Source organism: Pleurodeles waltl, chromosome 4_1 (assembly GCF_031143425.1).
Source record: "Pleurodeles waltl isolate 20211129_DDA chromosome 4_1, aPleWal1.hap1.20221129, whole genome shotgun sequence".
Taxonomy (NCBI): Eukaryota; Metazoa; Chordata; class Amphibia; order Caudata; family Salamandridae; genus Pleurodeles; species Pleurodeles waltl.
This window is the reverse complement of record NC_090442.1, coordinates 7,708,613-7,724,569: the sequence shown is the minus strand read 5'-3', so window position 1 is coordinate 7,724,569 and position 15,957 is coordinate 7,708,613. Positions and strand designations below refer to the sequence as shown.

Sequence of the window (15,957 nt, the reverse complement as noted above, 5' to 3'; positions counted from 1 at the left end):
TTGCAGGGTAAATGAACTCACCACCAAAGCGCTCAGTTGAACAAACGTAGTGCAGGAGCCCAGGAAAGAAGCTGTTCCTCTGATCAGTTCCTGGAATAGTGAGCGTGCGGTTCTGGGCAGTGCCAGTTTTATACTCTAGCCCCATCGAAGATGGCCACCACTTAGTGCTTCTGTGATTTATAGTGCTGGCACACACTCTTTCTCTGGAACTAAATGATGGACAATATTAGTTCCCATACTGAATCACAGCGCAGAATATTGATTGCATATTACAATGCATGCAACCCCAATACAGGCAGAGGTCCAAGGCGGCAACCACAGGCAATAATGGTTCTCACTTTGAATCACAGCAGGCAATATATTCACCTACTGTAGTAAATGCAAACCCCAGCACAGGCAGGGTTCCAAGGCGGTAATAACAGGCAATGTTTGTTTTCATTGAATTGTAGGAGGCACTATTGATCGCCTATTGCAGTACATGTAGACCCCATGTCAGGCAGGAGTCAGGGTGTTAGCTGACAGTGGAATTCACAACAGGATTACCATTTCGTGGTCTCTGCAAACCAGTGGGCTTTTCCACTGGGTAGATGCCGTTGCCTTGAGGTAGGCTGGGATTTCCCTATGTGCGGGCCCTAGTACGCGCACCACTGGGATTCTGACAGTTTCCAAGCAGCTGGAAAGGTCGCGGAAGAGATGGAAGCATTCAGAATGGTTGTGAGCATGGCACGTATGGGTTGCAGTGCTCTGGAGTAGGCATGTTGTGGGCAGAGTTCCGATGGGACCCCTAAGAAGATGGATGTCATGGTGGCAGCAGTTTCTTCTGGGTTGATGATGGTCCATTTGGTTAGCATTTGCTGTTTGGATAAGATTGGGAGGCATTTGACTAGGTCTGTCGGGTCCGATAGCAGGTTGAAGATACTGTAAATGGCTGGAGATTTGTTGCTGAAGAATTGAGAGGGGTCCTTCGAGGGGGTATTGGTACCATACAGCAATAATCGGTATTCAGTGGGTTTCCTAGAGCCTTAGGCCCCTATGCCACTGCACCTGCTGCACCATTCAAATAGTGGCCTCTAGTGCCTGCAAGGTAACTGCACTTGTGACTGCTTATTTAGTAGTAAAATATAGAAATAATCGGTGCTTAGTGGTTTTCCTAGAGCTTTTGACCCCTGCAGCATTACACTTGTTGCACCAGTCATAATATTATGAGTTTCCTAGAGCTTTTGGCCCCTGTGCCCCCTGGGAACAACACCTCCCCGTGGAATGACACCTGGTAGCCTTCAGAGCTCGGACCCACACCGACGGAGCACACCTGCAACCTCAGCATCATCCTAGGCAGCAAACTCACCATGAAATGCCAGATCAACGTAGTCTCCTCTGCCTGCTTCCATACCCTTCGCAAGCTCAAAACAATATTCAGGTGTCTCTCTGTCAACACCAGGAAAGTCATCACTCAAGCTCAAGTCACCAGCTGGCTGGGCTGCAGCAATGCACTCTACGCAGGACTCATTCGCCGTATCCGCTGAAGCAACAGTTGAGGATGCACCTACCTCGCCACCAACTCCTGGAACAACCTCTCCCTGCCCTTCAGAATATCACCCTCTCTCCCTGAATTCAGAAAAGGACTCAATACCTGGTTCTTCACCGGATCCCAGCAGAAACCCAGTGCCTGGATACCCTAAAGGTAATTAGCCGTGCTCTACAAATCTGAATTGACTGATAAGCCAAATATGAGTTTGCCACTAGTTGGCCCCTCACCGTCTTTGCGGTTTAAGGAGTTCCATAGAAGACAGATTTGTTTCCTGGCGAAACACAATGTGAGTCTGCTTCGAAAGTAGGAATAAAATAATTGACTGCATCTGTGTTTGGCCATTCCCTCGATATTCAACGACAGTATGAAATATGTGGGCATAAATGTTGTGTGATGCGTTAGCATTTCAGTGTCTAGGTGTCCATCAGCCCTCCTCCAGCTTTGAAATTCTAGAGGCTGTGATCACAGTCAGTCCCTGACCTACGTGTATAGAGTAATGCTGAGTGTCCACAAACAAAAACATAAAATAACTACCCCAACCCCCGTTCCTGGTTGTGTCTCAAACATGGCCATGACCAAAGGAAAGCTGAAAAGGAAATCGGAGAAGAGAGAAACATGTTCCATCAAGGGTAAGTCAGGCGAAGAAGGTGGCGGATGCCAGAGAGTGCTTGCACATCTGCAAAGCGTATGTCAATAGTGAAATCTGAGCAAAGTCATAAAATTTAAACAATATGGTGTTGGGTGCCAGGCTAGCACTAACACCTGCCACCACAGGTGTCGGAGGGCCACACACTGAAGAGTGGGTGGTGGCCTATATATTGAAAGAAGAGTGTCACATTCTGCCAAAACCCTGACGTGCACGGCACGGGTTTATTCGCTCCACAAATACTTGAGGCTTATCATGGCCATCATTTGCCTGTACTATTTGATTTCTCCCAAGGACTCATGACTACCAGCAGCTTGATCTATGTACCTTTCGTGTTTACATATAATGTTTTATATACATCTGAAGCCTTGACAAAGCCTTGAAGACGAAACACGTGTTGGCTGTTTTGCTGTATGGACTTATTGTTACATTCGAACATCCTATTGTAACTTTGACCATTTATCACCATCTGGCTGCTCTGGACACATGGTCGTTTTGTACAACGCAGTCTTTTGATTGAGATTTCTACTTTCTACCCGCACTAAATATCTACACATCATCTTCCAAGAACAAACTTTCTATTTATCATGGAACATTATCAGGATCAGGATCAGGATTCATGCTATTGGTGTGCCCTGGCCGCTCTTCTTTCAATGTTCAATCAAGGTCCAGGGGATTACAGTCTCTTGGTTGTCCAAGAGAGATGTGCACAATCTGTACCCTAATGGTGGTGCCCATTTTTGCTCTCCCTATCCCCCAGCCAACGCCAGGAGGAATATAGCCTTCTCAACATGTGTGCTGAGAGGCCCCTCCACTCCAAAACAGGGAGTTTGTGGTGTCATGTCACTTGGTCAGACGTCCTTGGCATTAATTTCATGTGATGTGATGTGGGTCAGCGAGGGCGCAATCCAGCCAGCACTGACTTGGTCACATCTATTCTGTCCCTGAGGATGGCTTGATCTGCTTGTAGGAGTCCCATAGCAATCACTAAGAAGTCTAATTTAGGGCCAGATGTAGCAAATAACCAAATTGCGACTTGCAATTTGCGAGTCCCTGCGACTCGCAAATTGCAAGTCGCAATTTGGTATGCAGAAAGGTGCGCCGAGACACCTTCTGCAACTCGCAATGGGGTCGCAAAGACCCACCTCATTAATATTAATGAGGTGGGTCGCAGTTTGCGACCCCATTGCGAGTATGGGCACTCACGGGGATGGTGGCCTGCTGGAGACAGCAGACCACCATGTCCGTGACTGCTTTTTAATAAAGCAGTTTTTTTTTTCTAAGTGCAGCCCGTTTTCCTTAAAGGAAAACGAGCTGCACTTTAAAAAAAAAAAACGAAACCTTTTAGTTTCGGATTTTTTCAGGGCAGGCAGTGGTCCAATGGACCACTGCCTGCTCTGAAAAAATATTTTTTTTTCCAGTCACAAAGAGGGGAGGTCCCATGGGGACCCCTTCCCGTTTGCGACTGGGTTACCATCCACTTCAAGTGGATGGTAACTGTGAGTCCATTTGCAATGGAATTGAATTGCATTGCGAGTTGCAAATAGGAAGGGAACACCCCTTCCTATTTGCGAGTCGGAAATGCATTTTGCAAGTCGGATCCGACTCGGAAAATGCATTGCTGCATTGCAAAGAGGCTTTTGCGCCTCGGAAAACGCGTTTTTCGCTGTTTGCGAGGCGCACACTCTTTACTACATCTGGCCCTTAGTTTCCAGAATAGCTTTCACATCATTGATGACCTGTAAAGACAAGGTAAAGACAGGAGTTGGCACCTTAGCTGATCCAATGTGAACAGGAAAGTATTGAAGTATGTGAATACAGTTACCTTTGTTATATACTTCCAGAGGAGTTAACTTTTTTATATGCACTTTCCGAAACTAAAGAAACAGCAGTACATCCGGAGCCTTCTTTTTCCACCATCTGTTTTTGTTGAAATGAAATCTTGTCAATGTGTAGCTCCCTAAAGCTGGACCTGTAGCATGGTGGTGCTCCGTGCTTGCCGTTTCTGTACTAAGTAACTATGTGAACACGGTAAATCACCTCTTTTTAAGAAGAAAATAGGATGTGATGTGTTCAACAGAACATTTAGCTAAATATCTGTGTATGGTGTCTTTACCCTCGCTAAGTTTCAATCATGGTAAAGAAGAGATGGTGTTTATATCGAGTTAAACATTGTGTATCACATTCTGTTATACTTACATTTTGTAATTTCACATCTCTTTGCATCCCACAGGACACATTCCTTGAATGCATCAATTGCTTTGGAATAACAACAATGGTTCAGTAAATCAACAACAAATGGTCATAAATAATCAACTCCAGTATTCAGGAAAACATCAGTGCAATCACAGACTGAGGACCCTGAACATAGACTGATAGATGCTGGAAGAAGCTCCGAAGGACAATTCAGTGAACGCAGGAGTCTGAGCTTTGCACCTTCACACCACGCGACTGAGAGATGACCTCTAGAAAATTAAGGCAACAACACTGACAAACCACCTCCTGAATAAACAGGCAACGAACATCAGCTTTAATCATGGGATTTGTATGATGTGACTACCACAGTGCTCCAACACCAAAAATGATAACAGACCATAATTCAATGCTCTAGGTGTATTGTAAACTCTTCCTCCCTACACCACAGCAACCAGAGAAAAACACAACAGAGTGAAGAAAACAACTGAAGGATAAAGGAGAGAGTACTTCTGCTGTGTTCAATACAGCGGACTCTCCCAATGTGCACCAACCGAAATTAGGTTAATCCTTACCCTCAAGCATTGAAAACTGTTATCCAATCTAATCTCTCGTAAAGAAGCCTTGCTCATATTATGAGTGTGGCAAGTATTTAGTGACCATTGTATTTTACTTTTAAATTGGAAATCAAATGTCCTTAATACAAACAAATACAGGGAAGTGAGAATAACACAAGTGCTTTATCAACCATGTTGGCCCGTCAGGAAACACAGTCATGGGATGTAGAAAAATATATACCCGACCTAGAGGCACTACCCAATAAAGAAGAATCATACACAGGCAGTGAGAGCTTTAGTTTGTCATCACGATTAAAGCACCATCAGCAAACGCACACAGGAGAAAAGCCATTCAGATGCAGTGAATGTGCAAAAAGTTTTAGTCAGTTATCATGCCTGCAAAGACATCAGCGAACACACACTGGGGAAAAACCGTACCATTGCAGTGAATGTGTGAAGAGCTTTAGCCACTTATCAACCCTACAACAACATCAGCGATTACAGACTGGGGAAAAACCGTACCATTGCAGTGAATGTGTAAAGAGTTTCAGTCTTTTATCAAATCTCCAAAAACATCAGCGATCACATTCAGGCGAAAAACCATACCATTGCAGCGAATGTGGAAGTAGTTTTAGTGGCTCTTCGACATTAAGGACTCATCAGCGAATACACACAGGGGAAAAGCCGTTCAAGTGCAATGACTGTGGAAAGAGCTTCAGTTTTTTATCGAACCTAAAACAGCATCAGCGAACACACACTGGGGAGAAATGATATGACTGCAGTGAATGTGGAAGTAGCTTTAGTCAAATATCACAATTACAAAGACATCAGAAAACACACTCGGGTGAAAAAACATTCAGTTGAACTGAGTGTGTGAAGAGCTTTAGTCACTCAGCACACCTAATTAGACATCAACATACACACTTGAGGGAAAAAACATTCAGATGCAGTGAATGTCTGAAGAGTTACAGTCGGTTAGCACACCTCCAAAGACATTATCGAACACACGCAGGGGAAAAACCATACAGTTGCAGTGATGTTATCAAGAGCTTTAGTTGGTTGTCACACCTCCAAATACATCAGTGAACACACACAGGGGGAAACCATTCAAGTGGAGTGAATGTGTGACAAGTTTTAGTCTATTACCAAGCCTACATAGCCATCAAAGAAATACAGAAAAAGAAAAAATTACAACTATGTGGGACCTCCAAATGGCAGATGATCAAAAGGTTGATGATAGAAGTCCCGACTAGTCAGAAAAGAAAAATCACACACAAAGCTTTGTAGAATTATAAGAGCGTCTGTTGTCAGTGATTGCTCATTTCAATTCTCTACAAATAAGAAAAAAAGAGAAGTTGCAAGGCACACATTAATATATGAGCAGAGTGTGGACTAAAAGATAGGAAACCTTTCTTCTCCCATGAAGTAGAGTCATAAAGAAAACCATCCAAGCATACCTGTCATTGCTGCCCGTAAAGGCAACACTACAACCAATACTTGGACTAACAAGTGTATTTTCAGCTAACTTTGGGATATAGTGGTAAAACCTATAAGCCCATCACACTCAAACTGATTTAACAAGCACACCCTGGAGACTATTCATAGCTTTTCGTGGTGTTTGGTACTTGTATGCAACATTGATGGTTGAGTGACAGCAGCCAGAGAACAGTGTCCAAAAGCATGAGAAGTGAAAGTAGGAAAATGTTGGCTGTAACTCTCAGGGTTAATGCTTGTAGTGCACGACATTTACCTCCCAAGGCCTGATGCAGGAGAAGTGATGCTCATTTCCATCATCACATGGTACATGGTACTAGTGCCGTTCAACAGCTGCATCCTTAGGAGACTGGACGGCTCACCATGGACTACGTAAATGATTCATTGTTAGAATAATTGCATGTAAATATATTTTATGAGTTTCTTATTTGCAGAGAATCATTCATCCAAATCCTGTTTGGTGCAAGGTTAGAATCATCAAGGTTAGAATCATCTGTGTGCTTCTCTCTCTCTCCTTTGCACCGTGACCTGCGTGTGCCTCTTCTTCTCTGTCCCTCTTCTTGTCTCTTTCCTCTGTTGCTCGTCACCCCTCTTCTTCTTCACCTTCTTCTGTATTCTTCTGTCTTCTACGCTCCTCTTCTTCACCTTCTTCTGTATTCTTCTGTCTTCTACGCTCCTCTTCTTCACCTTCTTCTGTATTTTTCTGTCTTCTGCGCCCCTCTTCTTCTTTATCTTCTTCTGTGGTCTTATGTCTTCTGTTCTTCGGCTCCTCTTCTTCTGTACCTTCTTCTGTGGTCTTCTGTCTTCTGTTCTTCGTCTTCTGTACCTTCTTCTGTGGTCTTCTGTCTTCTGTTCTTCGTCTTCTGTCTTCTGTTCTTCGTCTTCTGTCTTCTGTTCTTCCTGCGCCTGTCCTCCTGCTCCTGGCTCATCTCTCTCCCTCACTCGCCACCCCCTCTGTTACCACCCCTATCTTCCTATCCTTTCACTCTACCTCTCACCCTCACCCACCTCTACAACCCCCCCATCTTCCCAACCTTACTCCTATCTCTCTCCCTAAACTCCTAAACTTCCTAAAACTCACCCCCACTACCCTTAAACCCCCCTCCCCAGCTCTTCTCCCCTCTACCTGTCCCCCCTCCCTCCGCTTTCCCGCCGCCACCTCCTGCACGCCCCCGCCCCCAGCTCACATTCGCCCCCAGCTGACCCCTCCGCCCCCTCCTCCCTCTTATGACGGCCCCTGCGCGACAGTGGTAGCGACCCTTGACCCAAGGGTAGTTCGCTCCCCCTGCCACTGCAGCTCCTCCAGGTCCTCCAGCTCCTCCAGCCCAGGTTCCTGAGACCTCCTAGCAAGCCCAGCTACCTCGCAGTAAGTACCCCCCCCACCTCCCAGCCCCTCGCCCTGCCCCGCGCTACTCACCCTCTCTCCTGCTTCTTTTCTTCTTCTCTGTTCTTTCTCTGCGCTCTTCCTCTGTAGTCTTCTTCTGTACTCTTCTGTCCCTCCTGCTCCCCGTCTTCTCTCTTCATCTGTGTGCTTCTCTCTCTCTCCTTTGCACCGCGACCTGCGTGTGCCTCTTCTTCTCTGTCCCTCTTCTTGGCTCTTTCCTCTGTTGCTCGTCGCCCCTCTTCTTCTTCACCTTCTTCTGTATTCGTCTGTCTTCTACGCTCCTCTTCTTCACCTTCTTCTGTATTCTTCTGTCTTCTACGCTCCTCTTCTTCACCTTCTTCTGTATTTTTCTGTCTTCTACGCCCCTCTTCTTCTTTATCTTCTTCTGTGGTCTTCTGTCTTCTGTTCTTCGGCTCCTCTTCTTCTGTACCTTCTTCTGTGGTCTTCTGTCTTCTGTTCTTCGTCTTCTGTTCTTCGTCTTCTGTCTTCTGTTCTTCTCGCGCCTGTCCTCCTGCTCCTGTCTCGTCTCTCTCCCTCACTCGCCACCCCCTCTGTTACCACCCCTATCTTCCTATCCTTTCACTCTACCTCTCACCCTCACCCACCTCTACAACCCCCCCTCCCCTATCTTCCCAACCTTATTCCTATCTCTCTCCCTAAACTCCTAAACTTCCTAAAACTCACCCCCCACCATCCTTAAACCCCCCTCCCCCAGCTCTTCTCCCCTCTACCTGTCCCCCCCCTCCACTTTCCCGCCGCCACCTCCTGCATGCCCCGCCCCCCAGCTCCCATTCGCCCCCAGCTGACCCCTCCCCCCTCCTCCCTCTTATGGTGGCCGCTGCGCGACAGTGGTAGCGACCCTTGACCCAAGGGTAGGTCGCTCCCCCTGCCACTGCAGCTCCTCCAGCCCAGGTTCCTGAGACCTCCTAGCAAGCCCAGCTACCTCGCAGTATGTACCCCCTGTGATGATATTATTTGAGTTTGACCAAAGACTTTGTGTTTCACCACTGCACATATTAGTTGCTCAATGTTCACCAGTAGCACATTGTGGGCCGTATTTAGGGCCGTATTTATACTCTGGTTGTGCCGAATTTGCGTCGTTTTTTTCGACGCAAATTCGACGCTAAACTAACGCAAACTAACGCCATATTTATACTATGGCGTTAGACGCTTCGGGCGCCAAAGTGCCCGGAGTGGGCGTCATTTTTTAGCGTGAACCCCTTCCTTGCGTTAATGATATGCAAGGGAGGCGTTCCCGTCTTAAAAAATGACTCCCAGGCCTTTACGTGGTATTTATACTCCGGGGCAAAAATGACGCCCGGGAGTGGGCGTGGCCAAAAACGGCGCTTTTGCGCCGCTTTTTAACGCCTGGGTCAGGCATGGCGTTAGGGACAAGTGGGCTCAAAATGAGCCCAGAGGTGCCCTCCCCTGCCCCCAGGGACCCCCCCTGCCACCCTTGCCCACCCCAGGAGGACACCCAAGGACGGAGGGACCCATCCCATGGACATTAAGGTAAGTCCAGGTAAGTTTTTTTTTTTTTTTTTTTGTGGCATAGGGGGGCCTGATTTGTGCCCCCCTACATGCCACTATGCCCAATGACCATGCCCAGGGGACAGAAGTCCCCTGGGCATGGCCATTGGGCAAGGGGGCATGACTCCTATCTTTACAATGATAGGAGTCATGTTGATGGGGGATGGGCGTCGAAAAAAAATGGTGCAAGTCGGGTTACGACGATTTTTTAGCGTCAACCTGACTTGCGCCATTTTAAGACGCCCTAACGTCATTTTTTCCCAACGCCGGAGCTGCCTGGTCTACGTGGTTTTTTTCCACGCACACCAGGCAGCGCCGGTCTGATTGCGCCGTCTAACGCCATTCCATAAATACGGCGCCCGCATGGCGCTTCAGAATGGCGTTAGACGGCGCAAAATTTTTTGACGCTTAACTGCGTTAGCGCAGTTTAGCGTCAAAAAGTATAAATACGGGCCTGTATGTTTTGTTCAGTTTAGCGGCCTATTGGCTTTGACATGGCATTAGCCATTACTTTCTGTATCCAGTTTAGCCGCCTATTGGCTTTGACATTGCATTAGCCATTACATTCTGTATTCTGCCTATTGGCTTTGACATGATGTATTCAGCTTAGCTGCCTATTGGCTTTGACATGATATTAGACATTGCATTCTGTATTCAGTTAAGCTGCCTATTGGCTTTGACATGATATTATACATTGCATTTTGTATTCATCTCAGCTGCCTATTGACTTTGACATGATATTAGACCTTACATTTTGTATTCAGCTCAGCTGCCTATTGGCTTTGACATGACATTAGACATTACATTTGATATTTAGGTTAGCTGCCTATTGCCTTTAACGTGGAGTTAGACATTGCAGTTGAGAATCCAAGCTGTATTTTTCCAAGCTGTGTTTTTGCCACAAGATGAACCAAGCTGTTTTCTTCGCACAGTAGACTAGACCTGATAAGAGAGGGTACATTGGGTGTTTTTCTCTCTGCTTGAGCTTGGGAGGAGGAGGAGTCTAGGAGATCTGGCCAGTCTCCAAAGGCTTGCGTAGTCTTCCCAGGTCTGAGAGGAGGGGCACGCTTTTGTAACGGATGTCACAGGCTGCAGAGATTCAGATTCGGATCTGCCTGACTTCGTGCTGGAGCTTGGCGCCAGCTGCCAGCAATCCCGTGTGGGTAGATAAATCTCTTTCTCGCAGCTGACAGGAGTCATCAACTTGCAGACCCTAGAAAGATGAAGCTGTAAATAGTTTCACACACGGTGAAGTATTTGTTTTGCTTTGCATTCAATATCTTATAAATATAACCTGCTGTGTACATTGCAACTGTGTTTTCATTGAACGTGTGCTTGAAATCTAATAATTCGTCACTTACGAAATTGCGGTTGGGGAAGAATTAACAACAATAAAAGTCTTCTTTGAACACAGAAGTGCATTCTTGATATGTTATGTAAGTGCTGAAAACGAGATAAGAACAGAAGCACTACATTTGGTACCAGAAGTGGGGCGTTGACGAATTAATAGATTTCTGCGTGCACACTTTAAAAGTGTAATTGTTTTTGTTGTTTGGAGAATTACAGAAATTGTTTTTTGTTGTTTGGAGAATTACAGAAGCACGGCAGACCATGTTTGAAAATGCATGTGTAGCTAAACTGCCTGATGGTGCTTTGAGAAATATTTTTTGTTGTGATGGAGCATATTTTGAAAATGTGCCTTTTGGAAGTGATGTTCCTTTTGACAGAAGGGTTTGGATACCTTTATCTGCTTACAGAGAAATGCAGGAGTAATGTAGGCAGTTGGAACATGAAAATGAGAATTTACGTGAGAAAATTAGCCAGAATACATTAATTCAAGATAATGCTGAAAGTTATAAAAATGCTGTTTTAGAAGAATCTGTCTTTTCCCCATTCCAGTAATGAGGGGGTTAAGACAGCTTTGTGTGAGCCAGGGTTTTTGGCAGTCAAAGTGCATTCCTTAACTGATAACACGGAGAAGGACAGAGCTCAGAATGTGATTTCCGAGTTACCGTTGCAAAATGAAGTAAAACGAAAGATTTTAAAGTTTCTTACTGTTTGCACTAAGCAAGAGACACCGAGTTTCATTAGCTTGTTTGATTTTTGGAAACAGAATAGCCCTCATTTGAGTGAAATCCTAACACTTTGGTATATGGTCACTGGGAAAAATTATATACAGCTGCGCGCTTGTGATTTGGCAAATGAAATAATGCAGACTTTAGGTTTCTGCGCAGTGCAAGGGGTAAAAACTGATGTACAAGTAACTCAAGAACAAGGGAAGAAAAGAGTGCCCCTAGCTAGAATCATACACTGGATCTGGTACTTGCAAGACAGGGCTAGAGTACCACAGGTAAAAGAGTCACTAGTGAAATTGTGTGCACCATTTGAATTCGTGTCCACTGAGGATAAAAAGCATGTTTGTTTTACTAATGATTCATTGACTGAAATGTTATTTTCTGGCACAGGAGAAGGAACAGCGTTGTACAATGTGTGTCAGATTTTATAGCGAGAGCTACGTGAGATGTGTCATTTTTACGCTGATTTTTGGTTCATTGCTAATGTTTTAGCCACATGGCTTGCACATAACTGGTTCAATTTCCTTGCAGATGTTAAAGAGAATAATTCAGAGAGAGAAGTGTTCACCCAGAATTCTGCCTTAGTGGGGATGGCTAAGTGGGTGCCCCAGAAATGTGAACAGCTGAGAGAAAAAGCCACTTACAGGTGGGCAGAGATGAGAGGGATGCACATTCCCCTAGACTTGATAAAAACTGTGCAGCACGCACAAAAGCAATCTGTCATGCAAGCAGTCATAGAGCAGTTGGGGAGAGGAAAGCTACCAGGACAAATGTGGCAAATTGATAAGGTTTTAGGGCAAGTGATTGCTGCAGATTACCAAGGAGAAATCGAAATTATGCTGATACCTAGAAAAGAATCTGATTTATTCATACAAATTGGAGACAGAATGGCCCAACTTGTCAAAAATGCAGTGAATGGAGGTTTGGTAAAGAAGGAGTCTGCCCCAGCCCTTCTGACAGTGCAAGAAAAGGGAAGCTGTGGCGCAGCAGATAAAAACCTCAGTGCTGATGTGTGGGCTGAAGCCCCAAGTGACCCTCCAGAATATGCAGAAATTATAACAAAGGGCCCCAAAAATGTCCTGCTGATTATAAAACAGGGAAAGGAAGAGGAAGGGTACATTTTAAATGACAAATGTTATTTGCAAGAAAAGTCATACTTGTTTCTTTTGCAGATCCTACCATGTTTCGCCACTGTCCCTGAGTGTGCTGTGTGGTCCCCCTTCGGGTGTGTGCGTGTGGGGTCGGGGAAGGGACCGAACCCCCAACCTGAACCTGGCTAAGTAAAGTGCCAGCACCATGGATCCATTTTGCGCAAATGGCGCCTTCAGTTCAAGTTCAACTTGTTTGATTACATTCTTCCACTGGAACTAAGTTGTGTTTGTTTTTTTTCGTGTGGAACTCTGACTTTCGCTTACCTTCCAGCAAACCTTTCAGGTGGACCGTGCACCTTTACATGAGTAGTACTCATGCCACATCAAATTGCAGAGTATAAAAGTTTCAGTCTTTTCTGTGTAGATGTATCTGATGTGAAAGGTTATGAGATCTATATGTTAATCCACTTCCATTGCTTTACAGGGATTGTTTTGATCATTCAAATCTGACTTGCTGATAATGTTTTTTTTTTTTTTTGTGCTGATGTTTTTTTTTGTTTTTTTGTTTGAAACAAGAGATATATGAAACAAAAATTCATTGGTCATAGGGTGGAATGTGATGATATTATTTGAGTTTGACCAATGACTTTGTGTTTCACCACTGCACATATTAGTTGCTCAATGTTCACCAGTAGCACATTGTGGGACATATTTATACTCCGTTTGCGCCGAATTTGCGTCGTTTTTTTCGACGCAAATTCGGCGCAAAACTAACGCCATATTTATACTTTGGCGTTAGACGCCTCTAGCGCCAAAGTGCACGGAGTTAGCGCCATTTTTTGGTGTGAACGCCTTCCTTGCGTTAATGAGATGCAAGGTAGGCGTTCCCGTCTTAAAAAATGACTCCGACGCATATGCGTCGTATTTATACTCCCGGGCAAAAATCACGCCCGGGAGTGGGCGGGTCAAAAAAACCCGCATTTGCGCCTCTTTTTAACGCCTGGGTCAGGGCAGGCGTTAAGGGACCTGTGGGCTAAAAATTAGCCCACAGCTGCCCTCCCCTGCCCCCAGGGACCCACCCTGCCACCCTTGCCCACCCCAGGAGGACCCCCAAGGATGGAGGGACCCACCCCAGGGACATTAAGGTAAGTTCAGGTAAGTATATATATATATTTTTTTAAATATTTTTTTTGGCATAGGGGGGCCTGATTTGTGCCCCCCTACATGCCACTATGCCCAATGACCATGCCCAGGGGACACAAGTCCCCTGGGCATGGCCATTGGGCGAGGGGGCATGACTCCTGTCTTTACTAAGACAGGAGTCATGTAAATGGCGTCTGGGCGTCGTTAAAAATGGCGCAAATCGGGTTGAGGCGATTTTTTTGCCTCAACCTGACTTGCCCCATTTTAAGACGCCCTAACGCCATTTTCCCCAACGCCGGCGCTGCCTGGTGTACGTGGTTTTTTTTCCACGCACACCAGGCAGCGCCGGTCTGCTAACGCCATTCAATAAATACGGCGCCCGCATGGTGCTTCAGAATGGCGTTAGCCGGCGCTAATTTTTTTCACGCTAAACTGCGTTAGCGCAGTTTAGCGTCAAAAAGTATAAATACGGGCCTGTATGTTTTGTTCAGTTTAGCCGCCTATTGGCTTTGACATGGCATTAGCCATTACTTTCTGTATCCAGTTTAGCCGCCTATTGGCTTTGACATTGCATTAGCCATTACATTCTGTATTCTGCCTATTGGCTTTGACATGATGTATTCAGCTTAGCTGCCTATTGGCTTTGACATGATATTAGACATTGCATTCTGTATTCAGTTAAGCTGCCTATTGGCTTTGACATGATATTATACATTGCATTTTGTATTCAGCTCAGCTGCCTATTGGCTTTGACATGATATTAGACCTTACATTTTGTATTCAGCTCAGCTGCCTATTGGCTTTGACATGACACTAGACATTACATTTGATATTTAGGTTAGCTGCCTATTGCCTTTAACGTGGAGTTAGACATTGCAGTTGAGAATCCAAGCTGTATTTTTCCAAGCTGTGTTTTGCCACAAGATGAACCAAGCTGTTTTCTTCGCACAGTAGACTAGACATGATAAGAGAGGGTACATTGGGTGTTTTTCTCTCTGCTTGAGCTTGGGAGGAGGAGGAGTCTAGGAGATCTGGCCAGTCTCCAAAGGCTTGCGTAGTTTTCCCGGGTCTGAGAGGAGGGGCACGCTGTTCTAAGGGTGGCTCACAGGCTTCAGAGAATTAGATTCGCATCTGCCTGACTTCGTGCTGGAACTAGGCGCCAGTTGCCAGCATCCCGTGTGGGTAGATACATCTCTTTCTCGCAGCTGACAGGAGTCATCAACTTGCAGACCCTAGAAAGATGAAGCTGTAAATAGTTCCTCACACAGTGAAGTATTTGTTTTGCTTTGCATTCAATATCTTATAAATATAACCTGCTGTGTACATTGCAATTGAAATATATTTTGTTTTCATTGAACGTGTGCTTGAAATCTATTAATTCGTCTCTTACGAACTTGTGGTTTTGGAAGAATTAACAACAATAAAAGTCTTCTTTGAACTCAGAAGTGCATTCTTGATATGTTCTGTAAGCTCTGAAAACGAGATAAGTAGGAAAGCAGAACACCCCCCCACCTCCCAGCCCCTCGCCCTGCCCCGCGCTACTCACCCTCTCTCCTGCTTCTTTTCTTCTTCTCTGTTCTTCCTCTGCGCTCTTCCTCTGTAGTCTTCTTCTGTACTCTTCTGTCCCTCCTGCTCCCCGTCTTCTCTCTTCATCTGTGTGCTTCTTTCTCTCTCCTTTGCACCGCGACCTGCGTGTGCCTCTTCTTCTCTGTCCCTCTTCTTGGCTCTTTCCTCTGTTGCTCATCGCCCCTCTTCTTCTTCACCTTCTTCTGTATTCTTCTGTCTTCTACGCTCCTCTTCTTCACCTTCTTCTGTATTCTTCTGTCTTCTACGCTCCTCTTCTTCACCTTCTTCTGTATTTTTCTGTCTTCTGCGCCCCTCTTCTTCTTTATCTTCTTCTGTGGTCTTCTGTCTTCTGTTCTTCGGCTCCTCTTCTTCTGTACCTTCTTCTGTGGTCTTCTGTCTTCTGTTCTTCGTCTTCTGTACCTTCTTCTGTGGTCTTCTGTCTTCTGTTCTTTGTCTTCTGTCTTCTGTCTTCTGTTCTTCGTCTTCTGTTCTTCCCGCGCCTGTCCTCCTGCTCCTGTCTCGTCTCTCACCCTCACTCGCCACCCCCTCTGTTACCACCCCTATCTTCCTATCCTTTCACTCTACCTCTCACCGTCACCCACCTCTACAACCCCCATCCCCTATCTTCCCAATCTTACTCCTATCTCTCTTCCTAAACTTCCTAAAACTCACCCCCCACCACCCTTGAACCCCCCTCTCCCCCAGCTCTTCTCCCCTCTACCTGTCCCCCCTCCCTCCGCCACCTCCTGC

General features: G+C 45.7%; 1 pseudogene; it reads left to right on the top strand.

Moving 5' to 3' along the window:
• Window positions 1-4,991: 4,991 nt before the first annotated feature.
• LOC138287228 (zinc finger protein 79-like) lies at window positions 4,992-6,043 on the top strand (annotated as a pseudogene).
• The last annotated feature ends 9,914 nt before the right edge of the window (window positions 6,044-15,957 follow it).